The 22,512-nt window shown below is 42.6% G+C and overlaps 1 protein-coding gene across 5 annotated transcripts in view; it reads left to right on the plus strand.

The window, feature by feature from the left end:
- Positions 1-22,512, plus strand: part of HIVEP2 (HIVEP zinc finger 2) — a 151,699-nt gene that overhangs the window by 85,316 nt on the left and 43,871 nt on the right. For 4 of the 5 annotated variants that reach the window (XM_085299267.1, XM_085299268.1, XM_085299269.1 and 1 more), the window contains one exon: positions 12,064-12,160. The exons of the other annotated variant lie outside the window; for it this stretch is intronic. The gene's annotated coding sequence lies outside the window, so the exon portion shown is untranslated. The remainder of the gene's footprint in view (positions 1-12,063; positions 12,161-22,512) is intronic. 5 annotated transcript variants of the gene reach the window in all.

The following is a 22,512-nucleotide window of genomic DNA, read 5'->3' on the forward strand; positions in this document are numbered from 1 at the left end:
TTTTTTTTTTTGAAGAGACAGACAACTGTGTCTTTAAAGAAACAACTGTGTCAACAGATGGGAGAGAAAATGCTGTGTCTGAAATAGTGCTAGGAACAAACTGTGTTAAAAATAGGTAGTCTTGCCACAACTGTTTCTTTGGCCAGTGTGGAAATCCTTCTTTCTCTTACTAGATTGCTCTCAAAACCATACTAAAACCATGAAAAAAAAACCCTACCAAATCAGTCTATAAAATGTTGCTAGAATAATAACTATACTTTCTCTGTCTAGTTGTAGTACTCATACTAGTAAGGGAGAAAGGCTAAGAAAGCTGTGTTGCCAAGGGAGAACTCCTAACAATTCCATTGATAGACCCCAGACTAGTAGTAACTAAAACATGTCTGTTGCAGTTTTGGATGCACATTTTTATGGTGTGACCCCCATGCCCCAGCAGTACTAGTGAAGTCACTAGGACAGCTATATAACGAGGAACCAGAGGGTGTACAAATCTTGCCCTGACTGAGAAGCCTCTTTTCACTTCTATGTATGGAGTGCAGCAGTCTTCCTGTGCCGCAGGCTATCTGACAAGAGCCCGTAGCAATTCTGCTAACATGTTTTCTTTAAAAGAAAACTTCTGTCCTCTCAAAAATAGGAAAGCAAGCTGAAATGTTCTTGAACATGGTTGTTACTAGCAGAATTGCAACTGCAGCTTAGACATTGCATTTCTGTTTTCCATCTGTTGTCTCACTTATTTTTTCAGTCTGTCTCCTTGCTTTCAATTGTCTCTTCTATGTCTCAGTTTATCCAATTTTCAGGGCTGGCCAGCTATTTCAGCATTATCGCTGCCCTAATGGCTGTAAGAAGAGCAGAGAAGCTCTTTGCTAAACGATTTTTCCACAATGCCTCTGTGCTTTGTTTGTTTGGTTTTTGTTTGTGGTTGGTGCTCTATGTTGTGTCATCTTGAAAGAGAGAGGATGTTTGCATAATGTGCGTTTGCTGTAACTGTTTAATTTCTGCAAATATTTATACCATTCAGTTCCCTATGCCTTTGGGGCAGGGACAGATTGTAATCTCAAACAGAAAGTGAATCAGCTCTTTGACCCTGYTTCGGATCTCTTTGGTGGCCTGAAGGAACTGGAGAGCAGGTAGAGCTCTGTGCTGGCTTCCCCTTGCCATGGCCTCCGCCAGGCTACTCTCAAAGGTGATGTGTGCTTTGGACGAGGCAGCCTTGGGCAGCTGAGCAGAATTTAGGGCAGCCCTRAGGCATCTGTAATTTATTCCTGATCTCTGAGATTGGACCAAGCACAAAGGTAGATAAGGCCCCTTCAACTGGGGAGAAGGGCAGATATAGGCAAATGGTGCAACCTACTGCTGAAGATAAATTCCCAGCCCTGCTGTTTGCAACAGACTTTTTTACTTCTTAGTTATCTGCAGTCTAGGAATGCTCCTGGGGAGCCACACTTCTTGGGAGTTGTCTGCATTAGATTAATGTTTCTTGCCAAGCCTAAAGGAAATTTAAAGAAAAAGGAAAGGTTTCAGAAGATTTTGGAGACTAACCAGTGCACCAAGGAAAGAGTCACATTCCTTGTCAAAATAGCATGTTCATTCTTCTTACTCTTTTGTCCTTCCCATGGGAAGTAATTGGAACTGTAGAAGCTGAAACACCCACATTTTTTCCCTGTTCTTCTAGTGGATAAGAAAGCTCCCAGTTTACTCTGTGAAAAGGCTCAGAAAGTTTCATCAGTAATTCCTGAATGCAAGGGATTTCCACATGGTAGCTTCTTGCCTCATCTTTTCTGTTTTCATAGAATCACAGAATCAGTAAGTTTGGAAGGGACCTCTGGAGATCATCTAGTCCAACCTCCCTGCTCAACCAGGGTCACCTAGAGCATGTTAGACAGGGTTGCATCCAGGCAGGCCTTGAAGAGCTCCAGAGAAGGAGACTCCACAACCTCTCTGGGCAACCTGGTCCAGTGCTTTGTCACTCTCACAGGGAAGAAATTCCCCCTCACAGTCCGGCGGAACTTCCTGKGCTTCAATTTCTGCCCATTGCCTCTTGTCCTGCCACATGGGACAACTGAAARGAGTTTGTCCTCCTGACACCCTCCCTTCAGGTACTTACACACACTGATAAGATCCCTCCTCAGTCTTCTTTTCCCCAGGCTGTAGAAGCCCAGCTCTTGCAGCCATTCCTCRTAGGGCAGGTGCTCCAGCCCTCTGATCATCTTTGTAGCCCTACGCTGGACTCTCCAGTAACTCCATGTCTCTCTTGTMCTGGGGAGMCCAGAACTGGACACAGCACTCGAGATGAGRCCTCMCYAGGGCTAAGGAGAGGGGCAGGATCACCTCCCTCSACCTGCTGGCAACACTCTTCCTRATGCACYCCAGGAGACCACTGGCCTTCTTGGCCACAAGGGCACATTGCTGGCTCATGGTCAACTTGTCATCCACCAGCATTCCCAGGTGCTTCTCTGCAGAGCTGCTCTCCAGCAGGTCAGCCCCCAGCTTGTACTGGTGCCTAGGGTTAATTTTCCCTAGGGGCAGGACTCTGYACTTGCCCTCATTGAACCTCATGAGGTTCCTCTCTGCCCAACTCTCCAGCCTGTCCAGGTCTCTCTGTATGGCAGCACAGCCCTCAGGTGTGCCAGCCACTCCTCCCAGCTTGGTATCATCAGCAAACTTGCTGAGGAGGCACTCTGTCCCCTCATCCAGGTCGTTGATGAAGAAGTTGAACAGGATGGGACCCAGTACTGAGGCCTTGGGGACTCCACTAGCCACAGGCCTCCAACTGGACTCCACGCCACTGATGACGACCCTCTGAGCTCTGCCTTTCAGCCAGTTCTCAATCCACCTCACTGCCCGCTCGTCTAACCCACACTTTCTGAGCTTCTCTAGGAGGATGTTATGGGAGACAGTGTCAAAAGCCTTGCTGAAGTCATGGTACACAATGTCCACTGCTCTGCCCTCATCTACCCAGCCAGTCATTCCATCATAGAAGGCTACCAGACTGGTTAAGCAGGATTTCCCCTTGATGAATCCATGCTGGCTACTCCTGTCACCTTCTTTTCTTCCATATGTCTGGAGATGACAYCCAGAATGAGCTGTTCCATCACCTTTCCAGGGATGGAGGTGAGGCTGATGGGTCCTCCTTCTTGCCCTTTTTGAAGACTGGAGTGACATTGGCTTTCTTCTAGTCGTCAGGCACCTCTCCAGTTCTCCARGACCTTTCAAAGATGATGGAGAGCGGACTGGCAACAGCATCTGCCAGCTCCCTGAGTGCCCGTGGGTGCATCCCATCTAGGCCCATGGATTTGTGGATGTCTAGGCTGCCCAGGAGGTCTCTAATCCTATCCTCCTCAACCAAAGGAAAGTCTTCCCTTCTCTGGATTTTCTCCCTTGTCTCCAGGCTCTGGGATTCATGAGGGCTGCCCTTAGCAGTGAAGACTGAAGCAAAGAAGGCATTCAGTAATTCTGCCTTCTCTGTATCCCGTCCCCAGGGCCCCTGCCCCGTTCGGTAACAGGCCCACGTTTTCCCTAGTCCTCCTCTTGCTGCTGATGTATYTGAAGAAGCCCTTCCTGTTGTCCTTGACATCCCTTGCCAGACTCAGTTCCAACTGGGCCTTAGTCTTCCTYGCAGGATCTCTACATACTCTGACTGCATTCCTTTCTCCCAAGTAGCCTGTCCCCTCTTCCACATTCTGTGTATTTTCTTATTCTGTCTGAATTTGGCCAGGAGCTCTTTGCTCACCCATGCAGGTCTCCTGCCCCTTATGCTGCACTTTTTACTCATAGGGATGTACCACTCTTGAGCTTGGAGGAAGTAATGGCTAGTTGAATACTAGCCAGCTCTCCTGGACCCCCCTTCCTTCTACGGCCTTAACCCATGAGAGTCCACCAATCAGGCATCTGAAAAGCCCAAAGTCCGCTCTCCCGAAGTCCAAGGTTGCAATCCTGCTTGTTGCCTTAATTCTTTYCTGGAGGATCCTGAACTCCACCATCTCATGGCCACTGCAGCCAAGGCTGCCCCCAACCTTCACATCTCTAACCAGTCTATCTCTGTTGATAAGGACAAGGTCCAGCAGGACACCCTTCCTCATAGGCTCCTCCACCCTTTGTGACAAGAAGTTGTCATCGATGCATTGCAGGAGCCTTCTGGACTGCTTGTGCCTTGCTGTGTAGTCCCTCCAGCAGATATCAGGGTGGTTGAAGTCCTCCAGGAGAACCAAGACCTGTGATCTTGAGGCTACTTTCAGCTGTCTATAGAAGGCTTCATCAACTTTCTTTTCCTGGTCAGGTGGCCTGTAGTAGACACCCACAGCAGTGTCCCCCATGCTAGCCTGCCCTTTGATCTTTACCCATAAGCTCTCGACTGCCTCCTCCTCCTCCACCCCTAGGCAGAGCTYGATGCATTCCAGTTGCTCTCTCACATAAAGAGTTTTACCTCCTTCGACCTCAGTGGTTCTCTGCAATCCATGGTAGCACATGTAGATATCTGTTTCCAGTCTAAGGATATGTCCTGGGGTTTGTTGTTGTTGCTTTTGCTTAACCAATCTATCAACGAGTGAAAAAGGTTAGTGCTTTACAAGTGTAAGTGATAGTTTAACAGCTGAATTCTGCCTYCTTCTGCTGTGATGAGCTCGAAAGGCAGTCTGTGCAGCAGCCTGAGTCAGGGTCAAACCCATGTTCAAGAAGATGCATGCTACTTCTTCACCTTTGACTTGAGCACATGCTTTGCTTTGCTGAATTCACTTTACTGATTAGAGATGGAATTAAGCATATGCTTAAATGGCTTGTTTGGCTGCCAATGAGGCTGCACAGTTTGTCTGCCCTAGAGCTCATTTTCCTGGAGTTTTCCTGTTGAATGCGGTGAGAGCAGAATCAGGCCGTAGCGACAGAGAAGGGATGCCACTGTAATTGCCAGGCTGTGCCAACTATAACTTACTCTTTTTGTATTATAAAATGAGCTGCTGCTTTCTCATTGTTGCCAGATTAAGTTATGCTCATGAGTTGTGGTCTGGTCAATATTATTTCATGGGGAAGAGTAGAGATAACATTTTTGCCTTAGCTATAGGAACATACAAATGGGATYGCACAAGGCTCTCCCATAGCTGTAGCCAGGCTAACTGCGGTTTTGCTTCCTCATTTTACAGACTGTTTCATTCTTGTGTTGGACACCAAAATCATTAGCAAAAATTCACTGGCAGCACTTAATAGCATATATTTAGAATGTGAAATAAAGAAACCAGACATTTGTGATGCACCACTAATCTACTAGTAATTTGCTTAGCTCCACTCCCCCACACATACAAGAGAGTAAAATAAAAATGATTTAAATAAAAGTAATTAAAAACATTCTTCATATTTATGGTGATTTTTGTTTTTTTCTTTAACATACCAGCTCATTTTCTCTTTCTGAGAGTCAGTGGAGATTACAGAAGGTGAAAAATTGCTAACAAAATTAAAGAGACGTTCAGGTTAGCTGCGGAGCCAAAAGTGTGATTCAAGAGCTGAAAATATCTCTGCGCTTCATGCATCAAACTCAAACACTGTGCTTTGGCAACGCCCCCTGGATTAGAAATGGAGTTTGAGGTCATTCCTCCTCCAGCCTGCCATGTATGGATAGGGCCCACGCTCATGACAAATTACTGACTTACTGAGCACACACCAAGAGCACGGTGACATCAGTGCGGAGGGATCACGGACCCACTGGGAAGGACCAGAGACTCCACTACCTTCTTCCTCGTGTGTTTCTTTAGACCTGAAGGAAGAGCGTGAACAGAACAGGAACGAGGAAACTTTAAACRTTTCCTTTCTAGACATGAAAACAACAAGGCAAAGAGAGGTAGAGCACTYGTTTCCTTGTAAAGAAGTCACAGGGCATCCAGCAAAAGTGCTAACAAGGTCTGTGGTCAGAGGTGTATTAATGATCCATTCAGATTTTTAAGCCAAAAGTGCATCTGCCAGTGGCCGTGCTTCATTGTGGCTGCAGGCTTGAAAGACACTAGTGTATCCTGTGCTGTGCAAGCTATCTTTGCAACCAGACCAACCACTTAGTGTCAGGGACCAAGTTCAGTTTATTTGATGTAAATCCAGAGTACCTCAAATGAAACCTGTGTTTTGACTTAGCACCAGCCCCTCGAGGTCTTAATTTTATTTTATAGAGAGTAATAGCTTAGATTTTGTAGGCGACAGCAACCAAAACTCTGTAAACCTGAGTCCTTAGAATTCACGTATTTTCCTTGTTGCCACCTTCTGCCGTTTCTAGGCCTCACACCTCCCTGCTGGTGTTCTGCACACCTGACTGTTGCCAGCTTCTCAGGAGCAAAGGCAGCTCTCATCCGCTGCTGAGGTTTCCCATGCTCCTGCCCTTGCTCTGCTGGGGGCTTGAACTTGCATAGGATGCCTGCAGGGACGATCTTTCTGGTGAGGTGGTTTTGATAAAATGGTTGTCACGGCTTTATGGGATGCCTGTTGCCTTGCAGCTTACCTGCTTGGCAGCTGCAAGTGACTGTGCCCAAGTTTCTTCGCAGAGTGCGTGGCTGTTATTTTTTCACCTTTATGATGGTGTTGTAGCAGCATAGCCATTCAAAGGAGGGAACGAACGCAAAGGCACCTGATGTAGGAGGTTCCTCATGGTAATTARAGTGGGTTTTGCTGAAGCCTGTTTGGATCCCTTAGAGCATGAACTTTACCTGGAATCCTATCTTGGGCTCTGCCGATACCTTGATGTTTTAGCTTTCTCTGCCCACTCTCAGATGATCACCAGATGTACTAGCATCTCTGTGCCAGCTGCCTGCGCAAACAGCCCTGTTTTCTTGGCAACAGCAGACGAGACAAATGGGTTGAGCAACATGTGTATATGGACACGGTGTCAATTGTCAGCCTGACCATTGTCTAAAAGCATCGAGCCTGGTTAGTGAGGGCACTGATCTCAGCTGGCAATGTCTAAACTGCTATTTGCAGTGAGGTTATGGGCCTATACTTAGGGGGATGTGCTCTTGCTAATTTAGCTCTTAGCTGAAGTGAAAAAAAGTAACCCAGAACCACCAGTTCCGGTGGCAGCAGCAAAATAGGCTCCTGCACATAGTGGGTTCTGGGGAAAAAGAAAAGAATGCATAGAGGATCATATGCTTTATTTAATGCTCCCAAAGAAGAAATCGTTTGTGTTATTTTAATAAAGTGAATCACCCATGTCTAAATTAAACAAACAAAGTTCATAGGTGATATTACAAAAGTCATTTGGCACAACGTACTTTTTAGGTAAATTTTTTAGCTAACTTTCTGCAGAGCCCAAGAGCCAATAGAAAAGTTGCACTAACATATAACTAACATTTAATATAATATACAAACATGTGTGCATGTGCATATAAATGTGTATACATATAGGTATATATAAATATATGCATGTGTATAAATGCATAATATATCTAAGAACATACACATATGCACAAATATGTATTCATACATACATAAATATCAAGAAAATGAAAAAAGCTTTCAAAGATTCTTGGTGTTCTTTGCCTTCATGTCTGCAACATTTTGCAGGAACCCAAGTACCAAAAATAACAAAAAGCTGTGAATAAATAAAATTTAAATGGCTATTACACTGCTATTGAGGAAAATGTGGAAAAGGAAGAATCATAAATACGGAAAATGAAGTTAGGCTTCAAATTTCTTTCTGTTTTAGTAATGAAGATGAAAATGTTTGCGGCATAAAGAGAGACATTTGTTTCAAAAAATAAGTTCTATTTTTTTGGCTTTGGAGGTAGTTCAAGGTTTGACCTGTTAATTGCAGCTACCTGTTTGTTGCTGAAACATATTTTTGCAGTATCAAGAGCTGCTAGAATGACCTGGAATTAAGAGGGTAAAGGTAAAGACGCTGTAAATATTTCATCTGTTCATAGATGAATTGTGCAAATGTATTAAGTAAGAACACGAGTATAGTAATGAGAATAAACATCTTCTACTTCTTCCAAATTCAATTACATATGCTATGATTGTGTTTGATCAGGGCATGAACGTCATTTCTCAGATGATTGTGTTCTGCCATTGATCATATGAAGTCAATTTAAAGTATGACTTTGCTTTTACCTTCCTCAAGGAAGAAGACATTTTTGCATCTATGCTTAGCTGCTGTAGCTATCAAATTGTGTGCCTAATAAATTGTGCCTTGTTTAGAGAGCGATAACTGTAAAATATTGCCCATTCAGAGAAAAAGTACGGAGATTGAGATTGATGCCTGGAGCTTAATGCATCATAGCAGCAATCAAGCAAATTTTAGATTTCTTTCCTCTCCCATTACAGACTCTAATTCACAGAATTCTCTGGACTTCCTGCATTTGAAAAGGAGAAAGAGGGCAAAGAGGGCACTAGAAAATCTTCACAGGCTGGGTTCACACTCCCTCCATAACACCATAGAGCAGCTTTCATGATTGAGTAAGACAATTGTTCCACATATTTGAAGAGTGGTTTAAATCCATGCAAAAGAAGCAAGAAATTTGCATCTCGCAGCAATGCTATGAGTTATACAGCCATGAATTCAAGTCCTGGGGTGTTAAGCTACAGAACTGTGCAAATTTTTGTGCAGTGTGATGCACTGATTTTCTTTGATGCAAATTATCCTATACAAACCTAGAATCTGCTTGAAATTTGATGGCATCTGGCTTTCCTACAGACCTAGTCAGATTTAAATTTTAGGTAATTTCCCAAAGCATGCTAAGGTACTGTCTGTGTTTGAACAGTATCTGTTGCAAGACAGTTAGGAGTAACATGGGCAAGGCTTTATTTGCCCTTTGTACTCTTGAGGCAATTTCACCCATTTACGGTGCTGTTTCAAAACCTTAAAACAATTAGCAGTAAAATAAATATTTGTCATTTTTTTCCTTAAACTTTAGTTTCTCATTAAAATACACATAAGATTTGTGATATCTTTTACCTTACAAGTCCACAGGAATCTCATTCTCATACCCTTACTAACTGAACTAACAGTAACAGTCTAAAAGATACATAAGAGGCAATATAAAACAAACACCTTGTTTGCATGATCCGTGGAAGGAATTAATCTTTACGGTCAGATGATACCAATGCCCCTGGTGCATTTTTATTTTACCGCTAGAGGTGCAGGTTTATGATTATAAAATAACTACTGCAGTTGCCAAGGGAGAATCTAGCAGTCTTTCGAAAGCAGATGAGAATAATGATTGTCAGAGTACTTCTGCCTGTGTGTTTCCAGGTCCCGTGTAAAAGGCTGAGTTTATGAGATACAGAGTTCAAAATGAAAAAAAGTTTTCTATGCAATAAGCCGTGCTGTGCTTCTCATACTCTCATTTGACTTCTGATGTGCTTGCTTAATCTTAGGCTGCATAGTTAGCAAACAACTGCAGTGGATTAAAAAAATCTTGAGCAGATATGACCAAATATTAGCTAATTATCAGTGATGGTCGTTGCATTGCTATGTCTCTTTGGTGTGCAGTTGTTAAAAGAAACACTTGTTTATTCTTGCTGTCAAAGAACTAATGATTGCACAAGTTTGTATTAATGCAGTGATAAAAACAAATTAAAAGTTCCTGTTTTTAGTATCACAGCAATGCCTCTGGGAGCTTTAATTGGGCAGTAAAATTCCATCTGATGACAAGTGCATTATCTGAGGTTGTTAAAGACTCTGTAGGTTGGCTGGTTCCTCAGACTATGGGCTCTTTGCTAGCTCCAATACTACTGTAAGACAGTAAGTTATTAAGGAAATACAGTAGTACTGTGCAAATCTTACTGTCCTTAATCAGATCTTGCTTTGGATAATATTTTGCCTAATTAGAAGTATAGATTAAGCTTCTTAAGGTAAAGACTCAGAAACTGGTCCAAGCCTCGCTGAGATCAGGCGGAGTCTTTCACACTCAGATCAGACCTTGAAGTATCCTTTGAGAAACTCTGTTGAAGCCGGTCACAGTGTGGGGCTGTTTCTGTAGTGAAAACAGAATATAGAGTTCCTTAGGGATTTCAGTTTAAATACTCTTTCTGAAGCTGGAGAAGCAGTGTGTTTTTTTGTTTCACAAATGACATCTTTTGCTCATTAGACTTCATTCTCCTTTAACAAAAATCCTCTTCACTGCTGCCAGGGTGCTATAGAGAGGATTTAGTGCAAATGAGAGTAAAGCCCCTTGTTTGGGGGGATTAGTAAACGGGTTTACAACACACGTTAATGGAAAACAACTTTGTGCAAGTGTAGCCATCATCACTGAAGCCAGTTAGGCTTGCTCTCAAAGAGTGAAGGATCTGGGTTACCTGCCTGGGGCCTGGAAGGTGTCTCTCCAGCCCCGGAGAAAGCCTGTTACAATTCAGAGCACCCCTAGGTTTTAGGGAAGGATTACATGAGTACGTGACTCATGAGGAAGGACTCATGACGTTACTGCTGTGCTTTGCTTTTTGAGTAGAACTTTTCTCAAGTTAGTTGTAAAAATAGAGTGAGATACTGACCCTGTTAAAAATGGTTTTGCCCTTGACTCCAACCTTGCTGAGGTTTCACCTATAGACTGAAACCTCATAGGGCCTCGTCTGTTCAGACATGCAGAAGTGGCTGCTGGCTGCACATCCAGATTCATTTCCTAGAAAGTTGTATATGGATGTGATAAAGTGTCAGGGTCCAGAGCCAGAACATATGTTATTTTATACACTTAAAGGCCTGTATAGACCACTGTTGACATTGCTGGTTAGTAACACATTACCGTTTGTTGTTTTTGTTGCTGATAGTAAACTTTACAGAAAAAAGCATAAACATGTGCCTTTTATTACTAACTGGTTCCAGGCCTAATTTACCCTTTGGATTTTGGTGCTCTGTTTCTGTTGGATCRCACGTGCCTTCTGCTAACAGTAGAAATCCTCTCCTTTGCCTGCCCCGTTAGGGTCAGGCTTTGCACTGTGTGTGAGGCAGCACGAACAACTGTTAAACTCACTGGAAACAGTGGGAGATTTGCCGCTGACTTCTCTGGGAGGGCAGTTAGGCCATATGAACAAATCCGGCTACGTCCAGCATGCAAAGTCTTTCTTGGCATGCAAAGATTTGCTTAGATCTGAGTCCTCTCGTGCTCCTCTCCCTCAAAGCCTGAGGCTTCTGGCTGCAGTTTTCCCTTGTTCTGGTGACCCAGGTGCCCAGGGTGGATGGACGGGCAACCAAGCCCCAGTGTGATGGCCCAGCCACACCAGACATGGCAAGGCAAGGAGCAGGAGCAACGGCAGCACAGCTGTCGTGTGATGCCCGTGCTCGTTGCCAGTCCCTGTCATGCAGCCCCGGGGTGGGATCTCATGTCCTGAGGTTCAAGGGCACGGGGAAACCTGGAAGAAAGGGGCAGCTGTATTGCAGATCCTGGGCCAAATGCGGGCCGTGGTTGTCTGTGGAGTGCTCCTGCTGTCTGTCTTTCACACCGGTCTTCAACAAAATCGGAAATGACAGGCCTGTTTGAGCGTGCGGTCTCTGCACGATCATTGGAGATAGGTTGTCTCTGTATTAACGTGGCCGGCAGCTTAGCGAACTCCGTTACGTGCAAATCAGATATGACTCCGGTTGCTGGCGCGTTGCCTGCATGCCCCGGTTAAGGGCAACCTGCTGGCACCCAGCGCCCGCCCAGCCCTGCAGGTGTGAAGCGGGCCSGCTGCAGCCCTGCCTTCGGCACTCGCTCGCCCGGGCTCTGCTGGTGCTCTGGGCTCGGGGCAGGACCCAGCCTGCCCCTCTGAGCTGCAGAGACCAGGTAGCGCAGCCAGGGCGGAAACTTGTTTTCTCACTGTAGGTGGCAAACTTAAAAATATGTCACTGTATGTAGCTTTTGGTCTTTTACATCTCTTGTCTTCACYTCAGAATATTTTTATTTTATATGGCTGTCTAGCCCACTGCAAGTTTTAAATTCCAGGAAAGASACTGATTTCTTGTGCCACACTACTCTGAGGGAAAAATAGCAAGAAATATTGTGAATAAATCTCTGAATTTCTTACATATATTYATGTAGCCAGTGCAATGAGGTCAGTAAGGTCACAAAGCAGTAGCAGGCTGACTTGACCACACTTCTTAAATGTCGTTCATATTTATATTTTAACCAGGTGGAGGAGCGTGTGAACAGCCATATTCKCTGGAGCAGTAACCAAATTGCCTTGACTGGAACCGTTACTCACTTGCACTTCTGACAACAGCAGCGAGGTAGGGAAAGAGAAGAAAAATGTGTTTTCAATGAACTGAGGTAGCAGGCCTGAGCGAGTATTTTTTTCATTCTCAGAAGGCTTCAAGTGGAACTCACTCACATTTAAATACCAACTAATTGCATGTACTTTTGTTACAAGTGAACGCTTATCTTGGTGACATGGTAGGTTTTTTTATTTTTGGGCAGGATATGCTTTTGTGAATTTGGAAGTGCTCGCTTTGCTTTGCACACATATTTGGTTTGCCACTTTCCCTTGCCTGTACAGTTCTTGCATCAARCATCCAGGGAGGCTGCTTGTTGAAACAAATAAATAGAAAAAAGTGCCTATAAGAAACAGAAGAAAAAGTATTGGGTGGGGTTTTGTTATCTGGAAACAGTTTTGTTCAGTTTATCTTGCCACATCAAATGTACTGCTGATGATATTTGTTGATCAAGGTGTATTTTTTCCTCTGACTCTTGAATGCTTGGGCACATGTAAACTGCAGTTACAAAAATAATGACACTGTAGTTTAGTGTCTAAGTACCTAAGCTAACTTAAAATTAGTGGACACCCAGTAGCAGTTTGGCTGTGGCATCTGAGGGCCAGTTTATCCTGTCAAGGAGAAGTCTGTTTTCATTTTCTCATTGCAGCTCTATTTTTATATGGGATAGTAGTCACAGATTGGACAGGCTTCACGTTGACTTTGTCTGAAAAACTGTGCCTGCGTGCAGTACAGACACAACTACTTTTGTTGTTCTAAGAGACCTGAGACACTGAGAAGCTCCAGTTCTGTAATCTTCTCAATAATGGCATCCTTGCTGTTCAGGGAATTATGTCAGCCCTCATAATTTTGTGAAACTGGCTTAAAATAGAGAAGAGTTAAGAAAATATTGGATCCTTCTCACTGGCCTTCTGCGTTTGTGTAGCTCAATRTCTGCAACCATCAGGGCTAGACACATAAGGAAGAAACCAGAGACTGGCATGTAACAGCATGACCCAAAGAGAAGATATTCAAAGAAGAGATACAACATATTTGGAGATAAACTGCCAGATTTTTCAGAATTATGAGATTGGATAAATTGGGTAAATAGGATTGGACCTATGTTTCATCCTGAGTATGAGTTGAAGGAAGGAACGGAGAGAGTTAAATTCAGATGAACTGTCTCTTGAACCTTTGCTCAAACCTGGAACTGATCCCAAATACTCTGTGGTCCAGAGTTGTGCTATATAGGATATCCCTTCTTATAGATCCCTTTCTATACCCATACAGGAGCAGTTCTCTCTGTTGCACTATTTCTTTGCAGTTTCTTAGAGCTAACAGAGATCTTTCTGTGCTGCCTAGGATCAGAACTGGGTGAGAGGGGTGCAAACTGATGGTTGTCAGCAGGGATGTTACCAGGGAACATGTCAGCAAAAAACAACACATCATCTCTGCCAGAGGTYCTATGGAATTTATGTTGAAAGTTCAGCAGGAAAACAAACTGTCCTCGTGCACCCCTGAGCTGTGTTCCCACTTTGGGAAGCATTAACAGCGTGTGAAATTTATAAGCGGGAGTAATGGAATACTTCTGAAGTGCAGAAACCTCGCCGTGTCCTGAGTCATGAGGCAGGATTTAAGTGGAAAACTGAGAACTTTAGTACACAAGAGCATGGCAGCCATCTTCTGAAATGGGATTTTAGCATAAATTTTTCAGGTTTCATTAGTGTGTAACTTAATGGTACTTCTGTGATTTGGGCCCATATTGCTGTGGCTGTCTTATATGCTGAGAACTCTCCCTCATAATGTGTCCACCTAGTAATGGCATGGTTTATTTTTTTGTTTGGAACAATTGAATTTCAGAATAGATGCTCTCAATTAATGTAGTTCAGAGCAATGTTGTTGGCACTTTGATAATATATACTGCTATCTTGTGTGCTAAAGATATTAAAGCAAGCACTTAATACTGGTAAGGTAGTAAATATGCTGTGTGAACTAATAAAAGCCTCCTATTAACGAACCAAACCCTATATTGCCTGCTTTACAGGTGAAAGCTTGCAGTGTGATTCCAGTGCTAGATGTGGGATGATAGGAAGGCATATTTTCCCTGAAGATAGGAGCATACAATGCTGCCAAACCAGCAGCCCCAGACGCCCTGCAGGTGATGATTCTTGTAGCAGAGAGCGGTTGCACAAGCTGTGGTGCAGAGGACTAGCTGCTTTATTTTGGCTGAGAATCCTTTGAAGATACGGGTCCTGATTCTCTACTTCCTGAAACCTTTTGCTATTTATACCTGGGTAAAGTGAATGCCAAGTGAGTCTAAAATGGTACTACCCTACTGCTGAAGGAGCTGTTATCCACTTTGTCCAAATATAAATGACTGTGCAAAGGGTGAAGCAAGTTCAAGGTCTCTCTTTTGGTTATGAGATTTCTCCTAGATGCTGCTGAGGCGAACACAAGAAAGCTGTCCTCCAGTGTCTTCGTGGTGGTTAGAGCTCAAGATATGCAAACTTACAGGAAAGCAAGAGCTCTCATTTCTCAACCCATTATTAGTCGGGGAGAGACAAGCATGTTCCTTCTTCCATCTCCAGAAGGTGGCTGAGCAGGGTAGCAGGACAACAAATGTCTTTGCTAATTTTCTGACGGCGTAGGGTAGGAGGGATAGTCTTTGGAAACGTCAGGAGGAGGCAGAAACGGGCACCGTGTCACTGGGCAAGGAGAGCCCTCTTGATGTGAAATGGTGCTGTCAGCAGCGTGCCTGAATTGCTCGTTACGGTTAAGGCAAGTTGTTCATCCCAACGGGGAGGCTGGGCACCCGGGTGAGCGGGTGTGCAGGCGCGCTGCTCCATGCGCGAGCGTGTGCGTGGAGGGGAGGTGAGCACAGCCGCGCAGGCGGCTGAGCGGGGAAGCCAGCCCTGCTGCTTCCTGTGCTGCACCTGCTCTGGCGCTGAAACAGGGACYGCGCTCACCAGGACGCTCAGTGCGGCGCGCGTCACGCGAGCTAGGGCACTAGAAAGAGAGCTGCAGGGAAAAGTATGTATCTTTCACATATTTCTTGTATGACCCATTGCTTCCTGGCGGTGGTGAGAAGCCAGGTCATTGTGGAGACACGCAACAGTGTGCGTTTGAGGTGTAATTTTTATTTACATTCCTGTTCTGTTTATTTCAGATAACAAAAAGAATCAAGAATTGTTTAATGAATCTAACAGCTTCAATTTTACCTATATACAGTGTGCGCTTCATATTTTCACCATGCAGCCACTGATAGCTCTACAATAGCTGGCAGTGCATTAATATGCCGAAAATTGGATGGACACAGTCCTTGAAGTCCTCTGGCACTGTGAGTTAGTGCTTTCAAACTAGAACAGAGACAGATAAGGATATTGTGAAGGAGAAATTCAACATTGCATATTTTAAAATCAAATCCTTAAAAAACCTGCATACGCTTGGCAGTATTTCCTATATTGTAAGTAGAATTCATATCTATTCATATGTATTTTCATTAGGATGTAGTGTACTGCAATTTCTGCTATCTAAGCAAATATCTTGGTTTAGTAATTTTAGAAGAGATTTTTTTTTGCCGCCAACACTGCACCAATTAAGTAGTAAACTGTGTCAGAAGTTGTGAGGCAGATTCTGATAGCTTTGTACCTGTGGAAGACAGCGAAGATGTTCGGGACTTTGCCTAGCACAGGGCGAGCTCCTCAGTGTGGGGCTCCTTGGGAAGAGAGCGCTTGTGAGCCACGGGCTGCAACGCGGGCTGATCTGCAAGGGACTGATTTAAAAAACAAGAAATGCAGCTCATTTTGAGTTACAGGCAGCACAAAGGATTCTTCCTCTGTAATTCCTAGATAAATCTATTTATGTAGCTGTATCATTTCTGGAAATAATCTACCTTTTATTTTAGCAGTAATAGGGTGTGATAAATGTATTAACTCTTAACCACACCTATCACCTAGTGATAGGATTAATTTTGTGTAACTTCTAATACATATCTGTACCTATTCGCATATTTATTAACCCTCTAAGTTACACATTAAAGGCTYGCAGCTTCAAGGCAGACATAGAGGGAGCAACTGTAATTTTAAATCTGCCAGGGACATATATGTAGAATCGTTGTAACATGTCACAACACACTAATGTTAAATTTTTTTGACTATAAGAAAGAAGCTCTAGTTTTATTTAGCTCTTTAAAAGTAATCCTGTGAACCTTGTTTCTGTTGCAGTGTTTTGATCAGAAATTTGAAGAATTTAATCTTTGAAAAATTACATAATATCCCCTGCACTATGCAAGTCTGTGTTTGTAGGATTCTCTTGCTCATTGACACTTTACTAAAAAGTTTTGAGATTGCAAAGTTTTAGCGAGTTGGGGATCTCAGATCCGTGTTAGCAGTTATCTCCAGATGGCTGCACTCTGTTCTGTACCAAGCTTTTCAGCATCTCAGTGGTTGCATGTTTGGAATTATGGAGTATACTATTCCACTTGTTTTTGCCAGAAAATATACAGCACATTGTTTGGTAAGTTTTGACACATGTTATGGCTCAAGAAAAGAGGTGAGAGAGAAAGTGTGGGGAGAGAAAAGGGGAAAAGAAAAGAGCAGGAAAAGAAAGGAAAAGACTAAGAAAATGCAGCAAGAAGAGTTTATGTCTGTATGATGAATTCTGTCTGACTGGCAAATATAATTTGACTTCAAGTTGTGAATTTCATTGAATTTGATCCAAGAAAGACACAGCTGAGCAATCTGCAGGAAGCAATCTTTTCCTAGAAGTATGCAGTTCCAAACTGTACAAATTCTTCCACTGATCATAAAATGGCTTTGCACCACTAAATTGGTGTAATCGGATATTATTGAAGAAAAAGTAGTGTATTGGGATATTCAACTGAAGAATAACAACAACATCACTGAATGTAGCATTTTGAAAGAAGAAAAACTATATAATTTAAAGTTGGCCAATGAGGCCCTAGTGATAAGGACAGTTAATCATTTCTGGTGCAGCTGTTTCCTGACATTTCTGCAAAATGTTGTGGAAAAATTAATGAAGGTTCATTCAGTAATGGTTTCAAGCTTGGCTAGTGGAAAATATGACAGTATTTCCATCGTCAATTAAGAACAAGCAAGGCTTTTTTTTTTCTGTAGGGGAAGTGGTATGCAGTTTGTACTGCACAGGAAATTGTAGACATGAGAGCAGCTGTGAGATAGTAACAGGTATGCAGAGAGTATGGAGATGAGCCTAGGCCCTTCTGTCGCACGTGTTTTAGTAGAGGAGAGCTATCTCTATCACATGCTGGAGAAGACAAGTATTACATGAGATTATACTACTTAGCATGTGGGGTATTTCTCTTGAGTATCCAGTGCTGAAAATAAATTCTCTTCATGTCACTTGATAAAAAGGGATGTTTCAGTAAGATTTGCACTGTGATTGTTTTTATTACTAAGATGTCCTAAGAGAATAACTCCTTTCAGGGAAGACACAGGATTTTTTAAACTGATCGCTGAAATTTGTGTTGCTTGTAATTAGATTTTAGGATATATGATTTTTACAGCCAGGCAGCATACTTTGTTGAGCATGTGTGGTCAGTACACTCCATAGGTGCAGAGCAGCAGGAAACCTGGTGTAACCAGTGTACCGATGGAGGGGGCGAGAAACGTCTTGGCTGCACACTCAGTATGGGCATGCGCTATATATATGCACGACCTCTGCATCAGACCTGTGTGCAGACTATTGCAAATCACGGTTTAGAAACCCGAGCGTGGCCAGAGGGTTCGTTCACTTCGCAAACCAGTATAGCTCAAGATCTCTGCAGCAGCTGAGCGGTGGCCAGGGTGCACTCTTTCCCACCGTGGCCAGCAGCGGCTAGCGGCTGACCAGCKGTGCAGGAGCTGCTCGGTGGCATCTCAGGGTCCCACTCCCACCATAGCCCAGCTGTGTTTGGGCTCCTCCTGCTTGCCCTGCTGCCACGATGCTGGCTCTGTCCTGCTAGTGGTCAGCCTGCGTGGGAAAGATGGCAGCTGGGAAAGAGGCAGGTTATACTGCTGGAAGTAAATCATGATCTATCCCAGATTGTCAGGAGAATTCACTTTTTTGCTCACTGGAATCTGTATTTTATTTTGTGTTAAAAGTGCATTGGTGTGCACTGTTAACAGAGTTGGTACCAGATTGCCGTAAATCACTGTAAATGTTTAGGTGAATGATTTGAGTGCTCAGTACCTCTTTCTGGACTGGGAGGGGTTGTACAACCCTGCCTACTCTAATAGGTTTTTCCTTCCACTGAGTTTCCAAGATACTTTGAGCCCTGCCATAAGTATAATTTCTAGCCTGTTTACACTATATGATGATTTATGCTAAAGTGGTTGATAGAAAGAAAATACATTATAATGAATGGTTTACGCTTTTCTAATATCACTCTGTCAAGGAGATGCTTACTCAGTGTTCCTCCTGCAAATTTAGAAGACCCGTAGCAAGCTCGTTAAAAATGTTTGTCTTACTCTCTGTGATGTTAGCCATGGAGTGTGTAGTTCTCATTGACTGGTTAAACTAGCGTAAAACAATTAATAACATTGGAATTACACCTATGATTTATGTCCATTCACATGATCACATAAAAGTCAGGTCCATGCTCTCTATCAGTGATGCAGCCCACTATGAGCAGCTTCACTTAGGACTCTCCCAAGCCTGTAATCCCTAGTGCAGGTAAAAATTTGCTGAAGTCAGTGACAGCTTTACCAGTATCAGAGCTTTAGGGACAGCTTATTTATAAGAGCTTGTAATTAGTCTTGATTTGAGACATTAAAAGATTAATCCTTCAAGCATCGCTACACATTCTCTTCTGTAACCATGTGAGTACTGTCACTGCAGTCAATATATTGTCATTCCCCCAGCTTGTGTTTCACAATATGTGTGTGAGTAAGTGAGAGATCAGGACTCTGGTCCATGCAGTTTTTCTGACGAGGGAATTCTGATGGCACTGGGTCAGATATGAACTGCTTTTAAACTTCTCAGCATGAGGGCTATGCCTAAAGCTGCTTAAGAATGTCCCATAAAAGCAAATTATCAACTGAAAGCAGAATTTCCACAAGAAAAATATTCCTCTGGAAAATTTCAGTAATGCCTTTTTTTATATTTTTTTTATTTTTTTCCCACAGAAATCCCCAAATGAAATACTTCTTTTATGTCACCTTAATTCATGAAGAAGATCTTTATTAGCTGCACTGAGCTAACATGTTTTCAGTTGTCATTAAGCTGCCTCTGCCTATTATTTCCTCATGTCTCATGGCAAATGGCAATAACAAATCTTGGTGCTTGAAAGGTCCCTTTGGCTGKCCTGCATGTTCCATACTGTACTGTAGTCTCCTTGGGGGGAAATGTCGTATCGCAAACTACTGACAGAATGCGGTCAAAGTGAAACACTCTAAAATAGAAGCCACAGACACTTGGAAAACAGAGGGGCACAGGCTGTCTGTGAGCTCGTGTCTTTGCTATTCTACCTCAGTTTTTCAAATTTGTGTGTATTTTTTACTGGTTATATAAAAACTCTACAATGATTGTAAAGCTCTTTGGTTACATTGGAGATTAATGTGCAGTGAAAAATAAGTACATTTAAGTGATAGTAAATTTGGCTAAGGTCACATGATCAGAGTGCTTGAAGGACTACTGTGCTTTTCTTGCTGTATTACCTTAACTGTGCCTGCAGAAGACAGCTAGAATAATAACTGAGACATTACTAGAGATGACTGAACACCAGGTGCTGAGCATATGGGAAGGGAGATGAATGCTGCTGACATCAAGGTGTTCACTGAATCACAAAACATCCCATGGTGACCTTGCATAGAAGAATATTAAGAAAAAAATGTATGCATGTATCACAAATACTTTCACTCTTTAAAGTAACAGTTTGGATAGTTCACCAGTGCCTTATGGCACTTTTTCTCTAGACTTTCATGCTTTTCTGGCGATCCCTCACTGGTTCTTCATCCTGTTCTCATTTAGACATGTAGCCAATTCTCCTTAAAGTACAAAACCTTTGACTATATTGCATACTGACTATCTGGAAGATTCGATGATAGTAGCTGGTGGCATGCACAGAGTGCCATTTCCTACTGCCCCCAGGGGAAACCTGTGCCCCAGAAGGAGCTGGAGGGGTACCAGAGAGCATACAGCACGAGTGCCATTGCACTGGAGGCAGCTGTCTGCAGGAGGCCGAARACCAGTGCAGAGTTCCTCACCTCTTGCATGCAGGAAGCAACTTGGCAGGTGTCTGRCTTCCCTTCAGGCAGCCTCTTCTGTGCTTCTCAGAAAGTCACTGGAGYTGCAGTTAAGTGCTACAGCCTAACCTTTTACTTACTCAGAGACCAAACAGGAGCTAAATGGCTTTAAAAGATTAGTTAAATTTTAAGTCTCTCTGCCATGGGACGAAGGGTTGTTGGTTCAAAACCGTGTCATACCTTCCAAATGAATGACTCATAATGAAAATCATAGACTACCCTTGCATACAGTAGAGTAAGATGCCAGTGTATCTCATGAAAKAGATAAGTGCAAAAGTCCTTGTTTAGCTCTTTCTGCTTCTTTCATAGGATTCTTTCTAGTTCCTTTTCCCTCTGCCTCTGTTACTGCTTTGTTTCTGCCATCATAATTTTAATTGGTTATCCTAATTCAGATTGCTGAACATTGACTGCTAGATTTGAACTTTCTCACTTCCAGGAGGAAGAGAACAACCTATGAAGTACTCAGCTGCCTTTAAAATGAAAACTRCTTTCTAAGAGAGGGCCTTAGCCAAGGGAACGGCTCAGTTTTCATCAGAGGCTGCTGTATTGCTTTCCCAATCCCTCACAGTTCAGTTTCCCAGTCTGTTTAGCTGCCTGAACATGGTGAAGATAAAGACAAAAGATCTTAATTGAGAAGGGGCACTGAGATTCCAACTTTGTTGCTGATTTTTCTGTTGATTAGCRTATCTTCTTGTCTGTCCCTTTGGAAGTAATTCTGTGTCCCTTAGTTCAGATGCTCTTACTTGCATGCAAGGTATGGTTTTACTTACTAGAAATAAAACAATGTCTTCCGATCCTCAATCTGTGCATATTTTCAGTATAAAACTTTCTACTTTTCTCATGAAATAATCTGAATGAGATTTTTCAGTACTGGAAAAAAGAGCATACAGTTTGTGCAATCTAAAGGAAATGTATTTCTGAAGTGCAGTGAGGTGTGCTTAGATGAAAATGCAGAGGCATAATTATTTTGTTTTGTTTGAAATACTAACATTTATTACTGTATAGTAGTAATTCATTGAGATTTTTATATTTGGATTTCTTCTAGGAGCCTTTAGAAGGTTGAATAGCACTGTAGAAAGTGTAATAGATCAATATTTGTCCTAAATTATTCTGTATAATTCTGTGGGGAAGCCAAGTGGGGAAAAACAGTAGGTCTGATAGGCCAATCCCTTTTAATTACCACTAAACCCTTTATTTGCTTGCATGCATAGTTGGTAAATGTCTCTACAAGGCATCTCAGCATGATCTAGACTCTTTGCAACCCCTGCCTGTGGAACTGATGGTTATTTTTCACAATACATTCAGTGATGCAAATAGGTTGGTAGTGTGGAGTGGTAGAGTGGGGCTTGAGAAAACCCGAAGAGAGGAGGTAAGTTTATCTGGGGGAGAATATGCTCATCAGGCAGCTTTGGGAGTGAATTACCCTGACACCCATAAGCCTTTTCCACCATTATTTTTAGTACAGTCCTCAAAATCAAGTGTCGTGGTTTTYACTCTGTCCTTAGAAGGAAGGATAAAATCTGAAGTCCGGGAATCTCTCCAGAATAGATCAATTAGCAGTGGGACTAAAGAAGCTTCAGAAAGGTTTTCAGTCCTCTAACGCATTTGGCAAACTATTGTCAATGTGAAATTTTATTGACTAGTGCCTATATTTTTTTTTACAGCAAATATGTTGGAATTGTAAGGATTTCATATCAATAGGTGGGTAGAGAAAATGAGAAAAATTTGGAGCACTTTTTCAATTGAATGGCTATTTTAAGGGATATAGATTTTGCAAGTAGGAGCTAACAAAGCAGTAGTGTCCTTCAAAAAACAGTACTTATGTGTGGAAAAGCAGATGCTCTCTTTCAAAAATGAAGTATCACATTCTGTTGAAGATACATATAAAGATAACTTTATGCTTTCTTGTCTGCACTCCTTTCCCATTGTATGGTAGCACATGAAACAGAAAACAGATTTAAAAATGTATTGCACAGTAATTTTTTTCTTTACTGTTGAAAAGGAGCCCATTTAAAATTTTGTTTAGAATAGTATTAAAGAGCAAATGTAACTCTCCTTAACTTCCATCAATATTGATTTGTAGATAAAAAAAGGCTTCTTTTATCTCAAGTTCTCTCTCATAAAAGCATA

The sequence above is a fragment of the Rhea americana genome, unplaced genomic scaffold, assembly GCF_003343005.1.
Source record: "Rhea americana isolate MKP2758 unplaced genomic scaffold, rheAme1 scaffold_149, whole genome shotgun sequence".
Taxonomy (NCBI): domain Eukaryota; kingdom Metazoa; phylum Chordata; class Aves; order Rheiformes; family Rheidae; genus Rhea; species Rhea americana.